The following is a 21,237-nucleotide window of genomic DNA, read 5'->3' on the forward strand; positions in this document are numbered from 1 at the left end:
GATTAATTTCAATGATGAGTGTTTAGTTTCGTTATTGAAATTTTTTGATTCACATTTTTGGGAAATTTCGTCTCTCAAAAATTGTGACTTGAAAGAATGCTAATTAATTATACCTCATAGTCGAGCAATTACATTGCCAAAAAACGAGCCCTACTAAAAAATTTACGTGCAAAAAACATGCTTTTCAAGTACTCAGAAATCATTTTATTGAAAATTGTATCTAAGCTTGTTTCCGAATCACTGTATCCTGCTTTGTTTTAAGCCCCGTGGAAAAGTCAACACATATACACGGACATTTGCTCAGATAGTCGAGCTGAATCGATTAATTATCAGCACGACTAATTATTCGAGCAAGGTCGATTGGAATTCGGAGTTCAAGGTCTTTCAAAATTATAAGACTTTGGGAAAAAATCGCTCTAATAATACGAAATATTATTTACTGTTGATGATTTTCTCCTTTTTCGAGATAGTCCAATATACCATGACAAGCCCATAAATTTATCGCTATGGCTTCTGCCTTTGAGCTGTCCTAGGACACTTTGCACGAAGAACACGCAGATCACAAAATTACAATATTGCAATTGTTGTTTCACGCCCTGGTTATTTCAACTAAAATGTTGTTGATTCAACTAACATATCTGTTGATTTTGTCAAAACCATTCAGGTAACCGAAATTGTTGTATTCAAATGCTGTCACTTGGCGGAGAACGAAGACAGCAAAACGCAGAACAAAAAACCTGTTCATTTCACCAGAAGCGTTTCATATTGAAAATTTTCAATGGTAAATGAACGTTATTTATGTTAGTTACGTAGTGGTTTTTATGTAAGTGAAACTAAGCAGAAGAATATATCAGTTAATTGTAAAACAAGTTTTCCATGTGTTAAATAGATATTCTTACAGTATAAATGTTTTAATTTCATCTGAGAGTAATGTATTCTAGGACAGTTCATGCCAATGTTATTGAAACCGCCTAACGCTTAAAAATTTGCTGCTAAAGTGAAGTGGTACTATTTGTATTTTCTTGAAAGTGTATCTGTAGCTGTACCAGCGAGCCATTCTGCAAGTGAAGGAAAAATTTCCTAATTCCCTGTGACCATTTTTCTGGTGAGTCCTCTTTTGAGAATTGTAATCTTTTGGTTCATTTCTATATCCTTTGTGAGTTTAGTGATAAAGATATAAGCAGTTAATTGAGTAAAATTTCGTTGTTCAAACAGTGAACGATTAGCTGCCCCCCGAAGAGGCTAATAGTAAAAAAATTTTATTGCAATTGGCGTCTTAAGTTCAAATAATTGAATAATTGGTTGAAACAACTGAGACATTTTTTTGCTTTCATGCATACAAGTAACTTTGCTGGGATTGTGTCTTTGCTCAATTGCACGAGTGACACCTCATTGAAACGTTTCATTGTTCGCTCAGGGTGTTTGGCATTGCTTAACTGAAACGTTTCATTACTTGTTTGTGGTGCGTGTCTTTGTTGCTAAGCTGACAGCACGATAAATCAAAAATGACAGATTAGTTAAAACAACAGTCGATTAGTTGTACCAAATTTTAACCAATCAAAATCAGAAAAACAACTAATATTTTAGTTGTTTTGCGATCGGTGGCTTTTCCGTGTGGGTGCGCTTGTATCGGTATTAGCCTATTACCGCGCCTTATTATGTTCTTCAGCGTTTAGTAGTGAATCTAGCCTGCGTCAATAGTTACCAATCGACAGCCATAGATATCCGAATCAACAAGGTCAAACATGCATTCGAAGTGCGCTCGCGTTCGTGTTTTGGGTGAGCGAAAAAAAATCGTCACCCGAACCCGACCATCGTAACGGCTTAGGACTTCATCGGCAATGGAATTTCATCCACCATAAAACCACCTAATACACCACTATCAGTATTATACAGTGTAGTCTGATGGAGCACTAGCTATTCGTTGGTTTCCTTTATTGTTTGTTTAATGAGAGAACGAAAATATTTTGTTTTTCATATTCAACATGACGCCAAACACGAAAAAACAAGTCTAAACAGGTAACACAATCACATTTTGGTTACCAAGAAGGTTATTTTTCAATTCTCTTACTGCTGTATGAGTGAGTTTTGCATCCTTCGAACAGCCGACTTTTCTTTGGTTCGGACGTTTTAGCAGACGTTATTCGAAATGAATCCCATATCTCTGTCGGTAGCCAGCTGTCTAAAGATTGAAAGTCAAATATTTTTTAGTTTCAAAAATTTTCCAAAAATGTTATGACATTTCAAATTATTACAAATCAGATTCCAATCAAGAATGGTCAATTTTATTCTTGTAAATAAGTCAAAGTATAAAATAGTTGTGGTTGGGATAACAAATTAATCAGATTGTGCAAAAAGCACATATTTCCTCGCGTTTCGCGTTCAAATTATCAGTGCTTTAAGCAGTTTCAATAGAACAGAATTTTTCTGCTCGCTGTGCGTAAAATTATTACCTCTGATAATTATTATGAGCTATTCATCATTCAGGGGTTGGCCAAATTTTGTACTAGGGCACATAACCGTTTATAATATGTTCACGTTTTGTCTTTGACTCATCAATGCATAGCAGTTCAAATTGAACTGCTTTTTGCATTAAGTAAGTTCAAAATCGGCAGTTCAATTTAAACCACTAAGCAGACGTAAAATTTCATGATTTTTTTTTCCTTTTTGTCTACTACTTTGAAGGCAGAACTCATATTACGAGTTAGTGACTAGTGATTCTGAGATCTTTAGTTGTATCATTTCTATATTGTCATGAAGGATTCCACAGCGTTTATTTTTTTCTACTTTCTAGATCATCTCTTATCAATAATGGTTGTTGACATAAGAAATCTCCAAATGCCTCCCCCAAAAGCACTTTGGAGTTAGTACTCCAATCCTAGAAGTGCACCGGACCAATTATGCAATCTTAGCTCGCACGGGGCGAATTATTCAAAGCATGTTTATGGCTCCAGTTTACAGCCGACTGTTCTTTTTCCCATAACCGTCGTAAAATAAAGCGTCAACTATTGTTGGAAAATTGTGTACATTAACTCTCGTAAAAATCCTGGACACTTTTGAGACCGACTACGGCCTGATGGGCGCATCAAAAGAAGTGCAGCCCGGTGGAACCGTTTCTCGGCTTCGTGTTTTATGTGATTTTTTTACATCTTGCAGAATTAATTACATTTTAACTATTTGCGACCCAACCTCCACCATTTCGGAATCCAGTCGACGGCGCGTATTGTACTTAAATCCAGTACACGTATGCAGCAGCTAAACATTTCTGATAAGAACTCACTCGCCTTTGACAACACAAAAAGATGAGCCCTTTGTGGCGCGACAAACCGGAGAAAAGCGCCTGGTTTTCGGGTGGACAAACCAAAAGAATTTTAATTTATTTCAGTCAGGGAATTTGAGATTTCCCTTGACTTCCCGCTCTCCTCCCGGACACCCGGGCACCATTCTCGCTTAGCGCATAAATCCTATTCATATTTATTTAAATGCACGCGCGGTAAGTATTTATTATTTCTTCCGGTGAGACCGATGCAGAATTGTGTGGCCGGGGTAATTTGTTCAAAGGATCCGGCGGGGACGGATGGTTGGGACAGTCCTTTGAGGTGGACCAGCATTAAAAATGCACACATGAACTCTGGGACCCGCTCCGGTCGTCTTTTGTCCGGCTGACGGTGCTTTGTTCTGGCTTCAGCCGCGTTTTGTAAATATTCCTGCGGAACCGAGGGAGCAAACGGCGAAAGATATACAACATGTTATCTCTTAATAATTATTATGATATATTTTTCTCATATGAAATTGTAAATAATTGTAATGTTTGCCAGCTAGGCCGGGCAAAGTGAGCTGCACTCGCAATGTGAATCGTGAACAGGACCGAGTGAAAAGGTAGAGTGAAGAGCGAGTTATGGATATTAGAAAAATAAATGAAAAATAAAACAAATATATAGTAAAGAATCAAGAATAGAAGAAGAAGACTTGACGACGGCGAGGCATAGCATGGTGTGTAAAACCATCGTATTTCACGCCGCTTACTCAGGTTCGAATCTCAATCGAAACCTTCGCATACTCTGCTTGAGGTGAAAGTTGGCTCACGTTTTCCACTTGGAAAACTATTTGCATTTATTTGTTTTGAGTTATTTGTTTTAAAGATTATATTTATTAAACCAACAAATGGCATTCGTGCTGTTCAAATCTTAATAGAGTACAAAAGAATGTATTAGCTCAAAATTTGGTGATTGTCGGTGAATCGGTTTGACTGTAAATTCTTCATTTTCGAAAAGGCAAAAATCGCACTAACATCAAATTTTGGTTTTAATATCAACTTTTAACTAAAAATACTAAAAATATTCAAGAGCAAAAGGTAAAGTGTTTTTATTTTTAGAGTTTAAATTGTTCAAGTTCCTGATTTACTTTTTACAACTTTATATTTGACACCATTGTGTACGAATAATAGTTTCCGAGTTATATCGATTTCAAGTAAGCGCGTGTAAAACATACATTCGCCCTTTTTGAAATTGTCTGTTAACAATTTTGAAAACATCGGACAACATCAGAAAAACAATTGATTTGTTATACTGAAGATCATCCAGTTTCTTCCAAATCCAAGTTTTATCCAAATCGGATCAAGTCGATCTTACTTTGTCCATGTTTTCTGTTGTTACCAACTGGAGTTGCTAAAAAAACAAGCTAGTAGTTGATCAGAAGGAGTGAAAACATGTCATTTGTATTCTGTCGCATCCATCATATGTCGCGTCTGTCACACCGTTGCGTGTCTGTCGTGTCTGTCGTATCTGTCGTGTCTGTCGTGTCTGTCGTGTCTGTCGTGTCTGTCGTGTCTGTCGTGTCTGTCGTGTCTGTCGTGTCTGTCGTGTCTGTCGTGTCTGTCGTGTCTGTCGTGTCTGTCGTGTCTGTCGTGTCTGTCGTGTCTGTCGTGTCTGTCGTGTCTGTCGTATCTGTCGTGTCTGTCGTGTCTGTCGTGTCTGTCGTGTCTGTCGTGTCTGTCGTGTCTGTCGTGTCTGTCGTGTCTGTCGTGTCTGTCGTGTCTGTCGTGTCTGTCGTGTCTGTCGTGTCTGTCGTGTCTGTCGTGTCTGTCGTGTCTGTCGTGTCTGTCGTGTCTGTCGTGTCTGTCGTGTCTGTCGTGTCTGTCGTGTCTGTCGTGTCTGTCGTGTCTGTCGTGTCTGTCGTGTCTGTCGTGTCTGTCGTGTCTGTCGTGTCTGTCGTGTCTGTCGTGTCTGTCGTGTCTGTCGTGTCTGTCGTGTCTGTCGTGTCTGTCGTGTCTGTCGTGTCTGTCGTGTCTGTCGTGTCTGTCGTGTCTGTCGTGTCTGTCGTGTCTGTCGTGTCTGTCGTGTCTGTCGTGTCTGTCGTGTCTGTCTGTGGAAAAAAGATATCGAATTAATGGGAAAAAATTACCTTCTGATCGGAGTTCCAGAAACCCCTAATATACCACGTAATATTCCACGCGACTCAGTTCGATGAAATCGAAACATGTCTGTATGTACATGTGCCCTTTTCGACACTTTTCCAATCAGCTGGTTAAGAAACTAATGTTGAGTCATTAGTGAAGTTTTAAAATCAAATACTTTCAGTCTCAGTGATATAATCGTAGAAGTGGCGTAAACAAACAAACAATCCGTTTTTCTATTTGCTCAATTATCTCAGAACCAATTGATAAACCAATTTTTACTTTCCTAAGCTCATTTGAATGTTAGTATAGGGTAACAGAGGTATTTTGGTCCACTTTAGGATTTATTTTATTTTGGTCCACTTTGTAAAAATATCCACCAAATGTTGTAACATCTTTGAAAACCCCTTCCCCAATAGGTAATTTAATGTGATTAGCTTCAAATTGATGCAGCATGGGTTACCTAACATCGGTTAAATCCATAAAGTTTTTTTAGGTGGGCCAAAATATACGAAATGGTCAAAACACCTGTGTTACCCTATACCTGATAAATTCGAACAGCGAGTGTCTAAATTTTGTGGTTCAGGAGATATAACCTTAGAAGTAACGTAATCGACAAATCGTGTGTTTTTGCTTTTCTCATTGCGAATGAATAGGCAATTACTGTGAAAACTGACTTTTGAAGCGAGACCCGACTGGGATATATCATTCGAATCAGTTCACCGAGATTGCAAAATGTACGTTTGTGTGTATTTTTGTGAACTCCTTTTCCTAGATAATGGCTACACCGATTTTCGCAAACTTATTTCCGAATAAAAAAGCATTGAAGCCTGTACAATATTCCAAAATTTTCTAATATCTGACTTTTGGTTCAGGAATCACTAGGTTACAAGTGCAAAAAATGCAATATCAAGATGGTTTTCTCATGTGTTACCAATGAAATTGAAGTCAGTTATTTAAACCTAATTACCATAATATTCTGATTTGCAGATATTGTTATTTTGGGGCCAGAAAAACTCATTTCGGCAATATCGATACCCGATTTCTGGAAATAGAGATAAGAAATTACCAAAAAGAACATGCTTTGATTTGTTCGGTTATCCGAATTTCACAAAAATATATCCAAAAGGTTTTAGGTGGACATAGATTTCTATGAAATTTTAATCAAATCCGTCTTCCAGTTCCGGAATTATAACACAAAATTCTAAAACCTCCGATATGGTATTTTATGATAGTGGCCAGTGCGGTAAAATTTCATTTTCTATCGAATAATATAAAATGAAAATGAAATTTATAGCCGCTGACCGTCAGCATATCCCTACTAATTCATTTGACTTTTGCTGCAATTTTCAAGTGAAGCTCCCGGAATTCATCGTCAGTTGAATAATCGTACCTAGTCATTTGACGTTTTGCTTGCTCAGTTTCGAGTGCCAAGTAGTGTAGCTCCTTCATTGACTTCGCTCTTGGTAGTAAGCAAGTTCGAACGAATAGAATTATAAATGAAGTAAAGTATTAAAAATGAAAAAAGCTGAAGGAGGAAACAATTAAATTATGTGTATTCTGTGATTGATATTTCAGCTATCTGGTTTGTCTTTCATTTATTATCTTGAACCAATTCGAATGTTTACACCTCATTTGAAGGCCGCTATCACACTATTGAAAGAGATATTTTGTTACTTCAAGAGATCAACTGACGGTGGTTAAACTGAGGCTTGATTGAAGAGAAACGAGTGGTGAACTGAACCGTCAGCAAACATTGTGTGTGTCAGAGAGTGAAGTTTACTGCATTAGAGAAATCGTCAATGTGTTCCACATTCAGTTGCAATTGAATGAAGTTTTACTGCACTGATGGTGGCAAACAAAACACTTTCGGTCAAACCTGTCTCCTAAGGAGTGTATCGAAAATAAGCTATCCACATACGGTTGTGTTGTACGTATGTATTTGTGATTGTGTTTTATGCTCAGATCACAGCATGCTGTGCGTTTGGCTGTCACCTTTTGTTTGTTTACTTGTTTGTGCGGTTGAAATTCTGCGTTTTCAGAATGTCGCGATTTACTTCCTTTTCAAATTAAGATTCTGGACACATGGCTAAGTGAGAAGGGTATTACTATGCGAAAATTGGCGAAGCGGTTTGGAATTCATCATGTCAGTGTTAAAACCATCAGTAATAAGTTTGGGGAACACTATTCTTTGGATGTGCTACCAGGAAGAGGCAGAAAACCCGGTTTTTTAAACCCGAAACTGGACCAGAAAGTGGTATCTCTAATCATGAAGAACAAATCAATGTCAATACGTGATTTGGCCAAAAAAGCAGGAACGAGTGTCGGAATGATCCAGCGTATCAAGAGGAGAAATCACCTGAAGACATACAAGAAGCAGAAAATTTCGAAACAAAGTGTAGAACAAAAGAAGCGAGCAGCAACAAGGGCCGGGAAATTGTATTCGCGTCATCTGCAGTGTCCGGATGCATGCGTTTTAATGGACGATGAGACTTACGTAAAGAAGGACTCAAAAACCCTTCCAGGTCCACAATACTTTACTGTCGTCGTTGGGGAGGATATGAGCGATGCGGACAGGTCGATTCAAGTGGAGAAATTCGGTTGAAAGGTATTGGTATGGCAAGCAATATGTTCCTGTAATTTGAAATCAACCATTATTTGCACTACCGGAACTATAAATTCAGAAATCTATCGATCTGAGTGTCTCCAGAAGAGATTGCTGCCTTTATATAAGAAGCATAGTGTACCTCTACTGTTTTGGCCGGATTTAGCGTCGGCTCACTATTTCAAAATCACTCTCAATTGGCTTGCGAAAAAGGGAATAAATTTCGTTGAGAAAAATATTAATCCACCAAATTGCCCTCAGCTTCGACTCATCGAACGTTACTGGGCAATCGTGAAGTGAGTCTTCAAGAAGACTAGTAAGGCAGCTGGGAACATGCAGGAGTTCAAAAAAATTTGGGCTCAAGCGTCCAAAATATGCGATGTCCGGAACTTGATGAAGAGCGTTCGATCAAAAGTTCGAAAATTCGTGAAGGAATAACCTAAATTTCATCCGGATTTCATTATTCTCAAGTTTAACCTCGTACAATAAAGAATCAATATTTAGTTTGAATAAAATATAGTTTTTATCATAATTTGGAAGAAAAGTTTGTGGGTAGCTTATTTTCGATACACTCCTTAGTTTCCGGTTCCGAAAGTGTGGGAAATAGTAATTTCTTTGGGATAGTTAAACCGATTTTCTCAAATTCGGACTCTAATGAAACGTTCAAATGGTAACATTATTTGTCATGAAATTCTAATGGGATCCGGCTTCCGGAATTATAGCACAGAAAGTGTGAAAATTTTCAAACTGTCCTTTAAGCAAAGAATAAAACTCTGTGAAACAGTATTAAAAACTGTTCCAATAGCTAGGTATCCAATCAGAAACCTAAATTCAAATCAAAGGTTTAATGGTTCCATGGGCTTATTTATTGAGACGGGTCCAATTTCCGGTACAATTTGGTCAATGGTTAAGTTCCAATGTCATATGGCGCATACCTTTCAAAACTATTAGGTGTACAACTTTGCTTCCGCCGTTTTTCCAAAATTTAAAGCTTTTTTGCGAAAAAGTGCTTACAGATGTATTATTCAAATTATTGTCCGTCGCTAGCGACAACTTTCTCCCATCTTTCCGGAAATTTTCGGATCTCGGCTCGAAAACAGGAGTCCTTTTTTGACGCTATCCATGAAGCAATCCATTTTTCCAACTCTTCGAAGGATTGAAAATATTGATCTGCCAGGCCGTGTGCCATCGAACGGAATAGGTGGAAGTCAGAATGGGCGACATCTGAGGAATACGGCGGGTGGGGTAAGACTTCCCATTTCAGCGTTTCCAGGTACTTTTTTACCACTTTTGCGACGTGAGGCCGAGCATTGTCGTGTTGGAGGATGACTTTGCCATGTCGCTCTTGATACTGTAGCCGCTTTTCTTTTAGCGCGCGACTAAGGCGCATCAGTTGCGTTCGGTAGCGATCTCCTGTGATGGTTCCACCAGGTTTTAAGAGCTCGTAGTAAATTGTTATTCATCTTTGAAGGTTTTTTCTCTTCCACCATCATGTTTGTCTTCGACATTGAAATCACCATTTTTAAAACGTTGAAACCACTCCCGACACGTTCTTTTACTCAGAGCAGCATCACCGTAAGTTTCTGAAAGCATTCGATGCGCTTCAGTTGAATTTTTTTTCTCGAATTGTAACAGAAAAGTAAAACTTCCCGCAAATGGCGAGAATTGGGCACATAAACAGACATTTTCGAGCGTGAATAATACGAAAACAAGAACAACTGTCACTGAAACGGCGATGACAATTCGTTAGGCACTGTACACACTCACTTTAAAGGCATTATCATCTATGTATTTTAACCAACCTCAGCCGGTACAGCCACCTATCGGAAAACGGCGGAAGCAAAGTTGAACACCTGATAGACTGATTTCGTTAACCTTGAATCCGTATGATAGCTTTCATATAGTTCATGGACATCCGTTTCGGAGAATTTATCGAATTAGAGACGTGACAGACAAGAATAGCAGAACCGAATCGGAAAATAACCATCGATCTGTCAAAAAAAGCCATGCTTTTGAGCAGGGTTATTTTTGACAACATCAAAATAACCACTTGTCAGATTTCAACCAAAAAATAAAATTAACCACGAAATGGTTCACAGCCTTAGTCATACGGCTCAACCAATTTGGTCATACGAATGCTCCGTTTCCCCTCTTCCCTCCCCTAGATACGCCACTCTGTAAAGGTGTCAATGATCAAGTTTAAATGTATCATTGTTTTCGGTTCCGGACATGATACCGAACAAGTAATGTTCGTGTTGAAATATACTTTTGTGAATCATCCGATTCAATCTAGAAATGATGGGATCTGCCCTATTTTGAGGCCTAAATCATTTTTTAGTCTTTCGATCTTTCCTGTACCATCTATTTTCTGAGTTTTAAATTTCTGAAAATAAAAGATGCGCGATGATTTTACCAGCCTACAAAACGCAGCCCTTCCACTTCGCTGCTCATCAAGTACTTGACTTCGGTCAAACGATGTCGCGCGTTTGCGACGAGAAGGAAGTGTTCGTAATCGGTGTGTTTTAGGGTGCCCCATGTTTTGGTCTCGATTGGTGCTCACGACATTGATCTTTACGATTAACAATGTTCAACAATTCTACCTAGCAAAGTTTGAACTTAATTTGGTTTAAGTAGCACTTGAAAAAAGTATACAATCTTACGAAAGGCTTCTGGGACACCCTCGAATCACATATGTGCGAGCTGGATAGAAAACTTCTCTTTGTGAACATTAGAAGAATTTTAAAAATTACTCTTTTTGTGCATGGTGGCTGCTTCCATTCGACAGAACGGTTACAGGGATTTTTTTTACTTTGCCAATTTAGCACCCGAGACGTGGAAAAAGAATTACTTCGTCCACTGATGGACCACGGCAGCAACGGGATGCTGGGGTCTCGCGGTTGGTTTGCCTGATATCCAAATCTTGTGAGTCCCCATCCCGTGAATAGCCAAACGCGGGTGGGTGGGTCGGTATAATGTTTTATATAATTAATTTTTTCGCTTCCAACTGAAGCTCATATTTTTATTCGGCTTCCTGAATGTGGAATCTCGGATGCGTGATGGCAGAATATATATATTTTTTGTTACAACTCAGACCTTTGCTTCGTTGTGGGGGAAAATGGATTCTATAATTTCATTACGTGTACAATCTGACAAAGATTTGTTTTACGGTGTGCGCGTATTTAGATAGAAATATTAAACATAAACAGGATAAAAGAATATGCAAACCAAATTTTACGGTTCAGTTCAGTCTTTAATTTTCCAGTATCAACTTGAGCATTGTTGCAAGCAAAAATGTGGGCGGTGATTTCTACAACTAATTTATCAAATAACAGTTAAAATACTACTTAAGAAACTTTGTGAGATACGCGGAGTATCTTTGAATTATCAGATGTATTTTATTGTAAAAAATGATTGAAAGTCAAGTACTTTTTAGCTTAGAAGTGATTTCCAATCTCTTCATTTCGCCTCCATTGAAAACTTCTTTTCAGTATGGCTGATGACATGTCCATGCATGCACGATTAGAACTCCCAACTTCCAGTGTGAGAAACTTTCACAGAATAGCCTGATGGTATAAACTTCCGTCTGAGCAAACTATTAATCCTTCTTCGTTGAGTGATCAACCTTAGCATAGCCCTTGAGATGGTGGCTTTATTCTCTAAGAAGTGCAACTAATTTCTGGTCACGCGTGTACTTTTTGATTAAAGGTAATGTTTGAGGCTCCATGCAAACTAGAAGCTACTTGATTTGGGTAAAAATTTCAACTTAACGAGAATTTTCTCGGTGCTATTCAATAATGTTATTGTTTTTTTCTCGTACTTACAAAAGAGAAAAAGTAGGTATCCTCTCGGACTTTTGGGAAACCTGTAAAATCATAATGCTTCATCTCTTTCGCATTCCCCAATGAAAAGGCCAAAATAATCAATGTTATTTTTCCTTCCATTCAAATCCAAAACAAGATTTATGGAGAATCAAGCAAAAATCGTAAATGACATGGCAAAAACTGAGCAAAAGAAAACCCTTCAAAATATATGGCATCAATTGCGCAAATTTCCCTGATCCAATAAGTGTAAGAATTTCAAAGCCGTATCCAGACGCTGTGTGCGTCTCCGAGTGTGTCCTCCGTAAGTTTCTAAAATTCCTGGCTTTATCTGCTGACTTCCGCCGAAGCAAATCATCCATCCACTTAGGGTTATTATTTATGATTTCGAATAAATAAGAAAGAAATCAGTCGGCAACGAATCGGCCGAGTCCGAGACAAGCCGAGTGCCGGCAATCAAACGATGGCACACGACCTTTTTTTCTGCCACTGCCCCTGCTGCGATTTGTGAAAAGTGGGTGGAAGCGGTCCAGATTTCCTCAGCCCCTTACGCCAACCGTCTTTGCTGGAGGGGTGCATTTACAATGAGCTGAAGGACTGACGGACTGACTGAGTGACTACCTTTGAAGAAAAAAAAATCTGAATGCACGATTTGGTTTCGGACCGACGACGTCCAACGGCAGCAAGAAAGAATTATTTATGATTGGACTGCTTCGCCAAGTGGATGTGAAAGATCAAATCAATTCAATTTGTTTCTTTTCGTTTCGTTTTTTTTTGTTGCTGCTCGGTGGCCTTCGAAGGATATTTCTCTCCAGAGGACCAACCCGAAATGGCACTGCTCTGTTTTCCGTTCCGGGGATCAACTAAGGGGAAATTGATATTTGTCTAGCTCATAAATTGCTGTTTTGAATAATTTTACGATATTTTTATAGCTTATTAGGTCCAATTTGTTTCATCGGAAAGCTGAAATGGGGCATGATTGAAACATTTTTTTTCTTCCGTAGGAAGTCCTCAATCGTTATCGTTTTCTTCCCTTAGTAAATGATTGGTGTGTTTTGGCAAGTTTACACACTCGTAAAAGAAGGCAATGTGGCCATTCAATTGTCCAAGGGTTCGAATAGCGGTCTCAAAATTGCTAATTTTGTTTCAGGCAGTAGACGAAGAATATGCTTTCTAGATTAGTGAAATTCTGAAGTGGCTTTGATCCACAACAGATTTGATAATTCCAAAAAAGTGTATACTTCACAGAGAGTGAATTATCTCGAGTCTCAACACTTCAACATTATTTGGTAGACATGAGCGAGGCTGCCTTCAATTTTTCAATTTGTTTCAATTGTTTTGTTGACGAACTCGGAGTTTTCGCCGTTAGAACATGTGAAATTGACAATGATAGGTGTTTTCATGACACTTTATAACTGCCCTTAAGTCCCCCGGCGAAAGACCGACAAGGTTAAAACCGGGATTAAATAAATGTTCATTGAATTGAACTGCCCAAAATTTCAAAGCGGAACTTAAGGTCTGAGGACAGAGGGTCACGTGTTGAGTTTTAAATCGACCACGTGGCTCGCTCAATTCCCTTTGCGCATCGTATTTCTCTTGTACTATCTCGTATATGAGCAAACTGTACCGGGTTGCCAGCATACATTTTATTATTTTGATGAGAAGTTTTATCCAAAGCGAAAAAAATGGCGGATGCATTGAAACTGACTTTGTTTCACAGAAAAATACAAGACTTTATTTTTATCGCGATAACATATATGTTTTTATGTACTAATCGCATCTAAACTAAATTATCTAGACTTTGTCACGGTAGATTAATGATACAAGCCTTCAAAGCCGAGATATTCGATGAACAAGAAGAGGTATGCATTTCCGAGCGTTCCAATTTTCAGCAGTTTTTCAGTCAGAAAAAAAATACAACACGACCGCTAAACTCAATGAATCATTCTGAAAATTTCACAGAATATTCTCAACTAAATTTCGAAGACATTGCCAGGTGGGTTTTTCTATATTCTACACCGTTTCCAAGAAAATTTAATTTGAAACGGGAAAATAGCAAAAAAAACTACCACTTTACGGTACTGACCTCAGCCCTTAATACATATGGAATTTCCAAGTTACATAGGCCAATTATAAATGTAGTTAGGGTATGAATGCATCAATCGAGAAATTTTGTCTACTCGAAAGCTAGATTCAGCGAGATTGTCGGTCTAGAAACGATGATCTAAGAGGCGATTTATCCCCATACTCAAATCGCTTGCCTTATAAAATAATTTTGAAATTGAAAAATGAAATGAAAAAAATTCTGTGCTTATTCTAATAGTATTCAGGGTAGAAGTGATTTTCAAACCAATAACAAATGGTATTTTCAATACCAAACATCTCAATAGTAGAAATTAACATTATTTAGTTTGAAATAATAGTTAAAATATCAAAAATCATAACAAGCTCTGCATGAGAAACTAGCAACAAAATAAAAAATTCTGTCATTGTGAAAGCAAAAACAAAATATTTATAAAGGACCTATTTTTCAGTTGATTGGTATTCTAGCATTCAGAATAGAATTCAAAGTTTATTCAATAGTGTTTCATATTAAGAAAGAGCTAATGAATTAATTGAAATTGGGATAACTTGTCAATAACAAAATAAATTATAATAACTGATTTTGATGCTAAACAGATACTGTACAATTTTTTATTCCTTCGATGAAACATCAAGAAAATAGCAAGTATCGCTAGGAGAGCACAGAAAAATTATAACAAGATATCGTGGTCCCATTTATTATAATTTTGATCGTTGTTTGTTTTTTACATCTACCCGGGATACAAATCTTTTTCATGTAAAAAATGTATATAAAAATCTCTGGAAACCAGTTTGGTGTTTGATTTAAATGAGTATGAGCACACATTATTCAGCTGCTCTTACGAAATCTGGACAAGCGGGAACTCTGACCAGTGTGATTGAGAGTCAAGCTCAATAAGTAAAAGTAATACACTGAAACCTCAATTTACGAACCAAACGGAGGTTCGTAAACTTAGTCACTTCGTAAAAAAAAGCTTACGTTATTGGGATTCACTTCGTCAAAAAAGTTTTGTGTACTGAATTCGAAAAACCGCAATCTACTGTACATTTTCGGAACGGATCTGAAGAGTAGATGTAAGAAAATTATGTTCAAGGTAGTTTTAAAATCCAATATGGACATTTTCGAAACGGGTTTGATGAGTAGATACCGGAAAGCGACGTTTGAGATGGTTCCGAAATCCAAGATGGTGACTTTCGGTTTATTGTTAGTCCTTGCAAACCTTTGAAATATGAATATTTTTAAAAGTGGTTTGATGAGTAGATGCCGGAAAGTGATGTAAAAGTGGTTCTGAAATTCTAGATAGCTACCTCCGGCTTATTGACATTCCTTAAAACCCTTATGATGATGTATAGATACCGAAAAACGATGTTAGTGGTCGATCCTAAATCCAAGATGGCGACTTCCGGTTTCTTCATTTTCCTTAAGGCCCCTTATAATATGAGTATTTTCGAAACGGATTTGAAAAGTAAAAGCTGATGTTTGAGTTCGTTTCAAAATATAAGATAGCGGATGGATGATATTCATTGAGAATCCTTTCATATACTCATACTGTAAGGGTTTTCAAGGACTATCTATAGACAGTGAGTCGACATCTTGATTTTTGAATAGACCTAGAGCATCGTTTTATGGTGCCTACTCATCAAATTCGATCCGAAAATATCCATGTTTACTCTTCAAACTCGTTCCAAAAATGCCCATATTGTAGTTCCTTGGAATATCAATGAGCGGGAAATCGTTTTCATTTTATGCAAAAACTGCTTTTTGCGAAGTAGGATGGTAAAAAAGTTAACATTATTTTGGATTTAGTTCGTAAGAAAAGATTACGTTATTTGGTATTTGGTTCGTAAAAAGAGGAACGTAAAAAAAGATAACGTAAAACAGTGTAGGTAAACGGAAGTTTGAGTGTATAATCATACGAACAGTATGATATATCATTTGTTTTATATTTACAATGGGATCAACTCGACTCAAGACCGAATTTCTTCAATAGGGCAAAAGTTTTCATGAAAATTTCCTCCAACCGTTGGAACTCGGGAAATGTAATTTCAATGAATTGCTTTGAAACGCCATTTTTGAATCGCGGAAACAAATGCTTCAAACGGAAATGATTTTTTTACTTGCTTATGTGTTGCTGTACAATAACTAGGTTATCTTTTCAAAATTTACAATGTAAAAGAGTAATATTTTTGATCGCGAATATCACAACTTGTAACAAACGTCGCCGGATTTATATAAGAATTTGTTACGAAAATTACTCTCTGTTAGAAACTTTTTATATCGTGATGTTGAAAAAAACTACGATTTCAAGAATTAACCAAAACTTCAAGTCTTCTTAACGTTTCGTCCGAGACTCGTCAGTGCAGAGCAGTTCGAATTGAGCTGCTGAATGCAAAAGTCGACAGTTCAATTTGAACCGCTAAGCAGAGGTCAGACGTATAGTTGACGCTATTTGTATAACACTTAAGCTTAATAAGCTTACCACAATTATTTTTTCACTTTTGGCATGATAGTTACTCAAATAACTAACCGATATCATTTTACTCCAGCTGATCCTGAAATAAGAAATGTTCAAATAGTATACCTATTTACATCGGCGAATGACCGTAAGGTTAAAACTGAGGGTAAATAAAGCAAACATAATAATAAAAAATATACTTATTTCTGTCATGAGGTGTATCTTGACACCCTAGAGATTTCAAAACAGTGTACAAAAATGTACTTGGACTATGTTCAAGACATATGGCCACAACCAGGCTTCCCAGCAGTACTGCTTTTCAATGACATCCGCCACGAGATAGCATGAACTGTCGGAGCGCAAAGTCGAAAGCCCAGTCTACAATATGTGTGAAGCATACGCCGAACTGTAATGGCAACAGCGCTCGCATGCCTAAATGAATGCTGTCACTGAGACAGTTTGTACTCGCCAGATTGATGAGAGTATTCTATCCGGAGAGTAGTCAAACCGAACGGGCTGTTTGTATCCTGTTTCTTTCTGTTCGCTCATTCGCATAAAATGTTACGGAGACAGCCTTTGAAAATCGAAGACATCCTTTGATTTTAAGGGCATTACTGTTACGAAGGGCTGTCGCAAGCCGGCTGTCTCATCAATGTCTCTTGAAGCAATAAACCGGCTGTTTCTGGAGACGAGCCGTGGGTCATAGTGCGCTCGCACTATTTCGGCTGCCTCAATGAAATGGTACTAGTACATACGATTGCGTTGTTGGGATTACCTTTGCAGGAAACTTTAGTAACGTTTCATTACAATACCATTGTGAAATAAAGAAATTGTTTTAGATTTATTTATACTGTCGGCGAAGGCAATGAATTTTAATAACTAACGAATATTAAAAGATAAACACTGAGTTTTGTGTAACGGCTCATATATATGAATTTCTAAAGTATTGATCCTTACTGCTTCCTTCTTATTCCTAAAGAAACAGATACACTTCCATTCATTAACAATACTCCGAAAATGTCTTATGCACCCTTATTCTGAATAATGACGTTTGATTTTTGGATCGAATCGTAGCTACTTTTCACAACTAATTAATTATGTAGTGTATTTAACGTTACTCCACCAATAGTCGGCACACTTTGGTACCCGTGCCTCACCGATTTCGTTGAAACTATAGAATATGATACTCTGAACCCAAATAAGATGTTTGGTGCACTTTGAATAGTTTTCGACCATAAAATTGAATGGGCAACTTTTATGTTTATATGTGAACATGTGCTTTCAGATTTTCGCTAAAAGTGTTTTAAAAAGAAAAATATAATGAAACCATTATTTTTCCCAAAAGCATCAAATTTTTTGGTTTACCCCAAACTTTGTTACAAATTTAGTATTCTCAATTGTTCTTTTCCACATAGGAATCAATCAACTAATAGCTTAAATTTATTTAAAATAGCTTAAATTTAGTTGTTCATTTAACATTCACATAGGTTTTGCCAGCAGTTGAAGGAATGAGAATATAAAAAACGTTGAGTTCTTAATTTGTTACTACCTTTGAGAACAGATCTTCAATAAACCTCTTTTGTTTTCATAAATATCACAAAACTAGAAAAATAAGTTTATAAGTTTTTTTATGGAATTCAGTGCCTAATCATATAGCTTCATTGCGGCTTAAATTGACTTTCCCTTTGCTCTCATTGCAAGTTTCTAAGTACTCCCCGGACCTTGTAATTGAGCTCTTTTTCGTTGAGGTGGTAGATCTTTTAGTACCATCTACACAAATACAGGGTCCGCAACCATGAAGTTGATTGGGGGAGCTCTCAGATAAAAAGTAGTTCAACAGATGGTTGTTTATGTGAAGAAAAGTTAAGAAGAAATTTTCATCGCAAATCATTTAATCATCGCAAATCATTTAATTAAAAGCCTTCCATTTAGTTTCATCCATATTCGACTTCTTGTTTCGAAATTAAGGGATGATCAGTACCAAAACTGGGAATTTAAAAATTTAATTTTTGAATTTTAAATAAATGAAAGACAAATTCGTGTCATATACAGCTCTTAAATTCTGTTTCTCCTAGGATAACTAAAACAATGAGTTTCTTAGGGTCGGAAATGACTGCTACAATATTATTATTATTATTATCATTATTATTATTATTATTATTATTATTATTATTATTATTATTATTATTATTATTATTATTATTATTATTATTATTATTATTATTATTATTATTATTATTATTATTATTTTCATTATATCTTTTATTTATTCCCGGTTTCAAACTTAATTGTTCACCGGGGATTTACACCTACATTTTTCAGAACATAATTTCTTTTTAGAAAGAAAACTGTTAAATATGTGCAAAGAACTCGGCTCTCAGAAAGTTTGACTATTTTGTTACAATATTTATTGATTCCTGATTGATTTTTTTAAATGCAGACACAAGCTACTAAGGCAATTAGATTTTAGAAAATTTTCGACATTATTAGACTTTTAACTGCGGAAGTCGGATCCGAATTAAATTCAATAGTTCGCTTTGCTATTCACGAATAACTTTCCTTTTCCGTGAGGGCGTGAGAGTCGACTCAAACAGAAAACGAAAAATGTGTACGAGAATTGTAGCGAGCGCATATAAACTGGATGTGCTGTTTGAAATTTCAATGCACCGCATCTTCTTCTGCGTGCGGCTCGTGATTGCAACATCTACATTTCCAAAATTGGATTGAGCGTAAAAGCACATAAAGGAAATGATTGAGATACTTCTAGAAGTTTACATGAAATTGTCCTTTTAACTGTAGATATAAATTTGGGCCTCAGTTACTTTTATAGCAAGTTTTGTGGTAAACAACGACATTAAGTTAAAGAATTCAAAATATACTGACACAAGCTTCTACTTGATGAAAGATACGCTTTAACCGAGTTTTAAATTTTACAATGTAAAGTGACAGTTTCAACGTGTGTAAAAGTCGCGAACTTCTGGTAGCTATGACCAAAATAATGTAATAGTTAATATGCTGTTTCTGGAAATAAGATAATTCTATGCATAACAGGAAGAAAATGATTCAGCAGATTATCAGCACAACCCTATATCATATAAGTAACCGTACTATATCCGATTTTTTTTTTGGAATATATTCCAGGGTAATAGAAACACCATACTATTCATATATAGAAGAGAACTTGATATGTATGGAAAGCTTGAGACCACATTACTCAAGAAAGACATTATTACATAACTTGGGGAATTAAAACTTTTTTTCTAAATAAAACAAAATAAACATTCGAATCTGTTACGGGCAACCATGCTGCATTCCACGCTTGGAAACATATTTTTTGGAAGAACCGGAATTTTTCATTCAGTTTTTGCATTCAAAGCTTTGTTGTACGGTACCTGAAAATAAGATGTTTCTGGATGATTTTTGCCTTGCAAATTCCGACTCCAAATTTTTCACTCAAGGTTTTTATTCGATTGGTGGTTCAACGTATAACGAACTTAACGAGCCAGGTTTTGTATGTTTCATTCCTGACTTGAAAGAATTCTTAGTGTCCGTAGTATTGCAGCACTGGCCATGCAAAAATCCCGTAGACTTACAAGTCGACTGCAAAGCTAACGCTAACGAGTATCGAATACGGAATCTTTGATTTGAACATATCTTTCGCTACGAACATTTATTTACCGTTAACATATAAATCTAAAATCTGATTCAATTGGCTTTTACACTCTTATATAAGGAACGATTGCGCCTTTACTATCCTGAAGGAAGAGATAAAGAGGATGAAAATAATGCTCCACGCACATCAGTACGCGCATACACTATGAATGTTACAGCCCACAAACCGACCGCAAACTGCCTGAAAGGAGCACGCCGAACTGACTCAGCTATTAAAAAACATTGCTCTTTAATTAATCGATCTATCAATTCATAGAAGATCGACCAAAATATAAAAATTAACTTTCATTAAAACCAAAGTCCGTTCTTCAATCCGTTTCGTATTAGGAGTTTCGTATATTATTAATTATCAATTATATTGTTATCAATGCCCTACCAACGGTGATTGCTATGCGCAATGATCAACCGCTGCGCAAAGCAATCACCAAAGGCAAAACTAAAACCCACATGCTTGCCTCGAATCTTCATAGCAAACCAAGAGCAACAAATTTGAACCGCACCGGTTACTGTCGCAGACCTGGTCAAGGGAGAGTAATATTTTGCTCTCGACAGAAACAACGCAGTGACTGATACCCGAAGCTTACTGTCGCAACAGCGAGAACTTCATGCTTCTTCGGCTGTCGTGGACCATGACAAAATGTCTTAAGATGGAATGAACTGTCGAACGAAGTGAATGACGGCAACGTTGGCTGTACAGAACTATTTGTCTAAGGGCTGTCGTGATGAAACCTATCACAAGGCTGTCATGGAAAGAGTAGCATGACATCCTCAATAATAATGTCGCGCGGCGGTACATTTGGGAAGCCTGGCCACAACAGTAAAAACGGCATCCAGAAACTATTAAATTTTGAGTTGAAATGACCACAAAATTTGAAATTGATATAACCGATGTGAAATGTGAAATGTGAATACACTGAAGTCTTTTTTTATGCGAGTTTACGTACCGCATAAAAAAACGCATAAAAAACCGCATAACTCTGAAAATTAGCATAAAAAAGTCGCATTAAAAAACCGCATAAAAAAAGACCTTAGTGTACTCTAGTTTACCTCAACTTGATACAAATGCAAATTATTTTTGAACATACACATCAAAACTCCGACATGATCAGGTCAAAAAACCGCAAGGTCGATGAAATTAGCTAAAACGCACATGTGCAGAGTTCGATAGAATTGCAAAAAAAGTTTGTGTTTACCCACGTATTTGCAGCG

This window comes from Malaya genurostris, chromosome 2 (genome assembly GCF_030247185.1).
Source record: "Malaya genurostris strain Urasoe2022 chromosome 2, Malgen_1.1, whole genome shotgun sequence".
In the NCBI taxonomy this organism is placed as follows: Eukaryota; Metazoa; Arthropoda; class Insecta; order Diptera; family Culicidae; genus Malaya; species Malaya genurostris.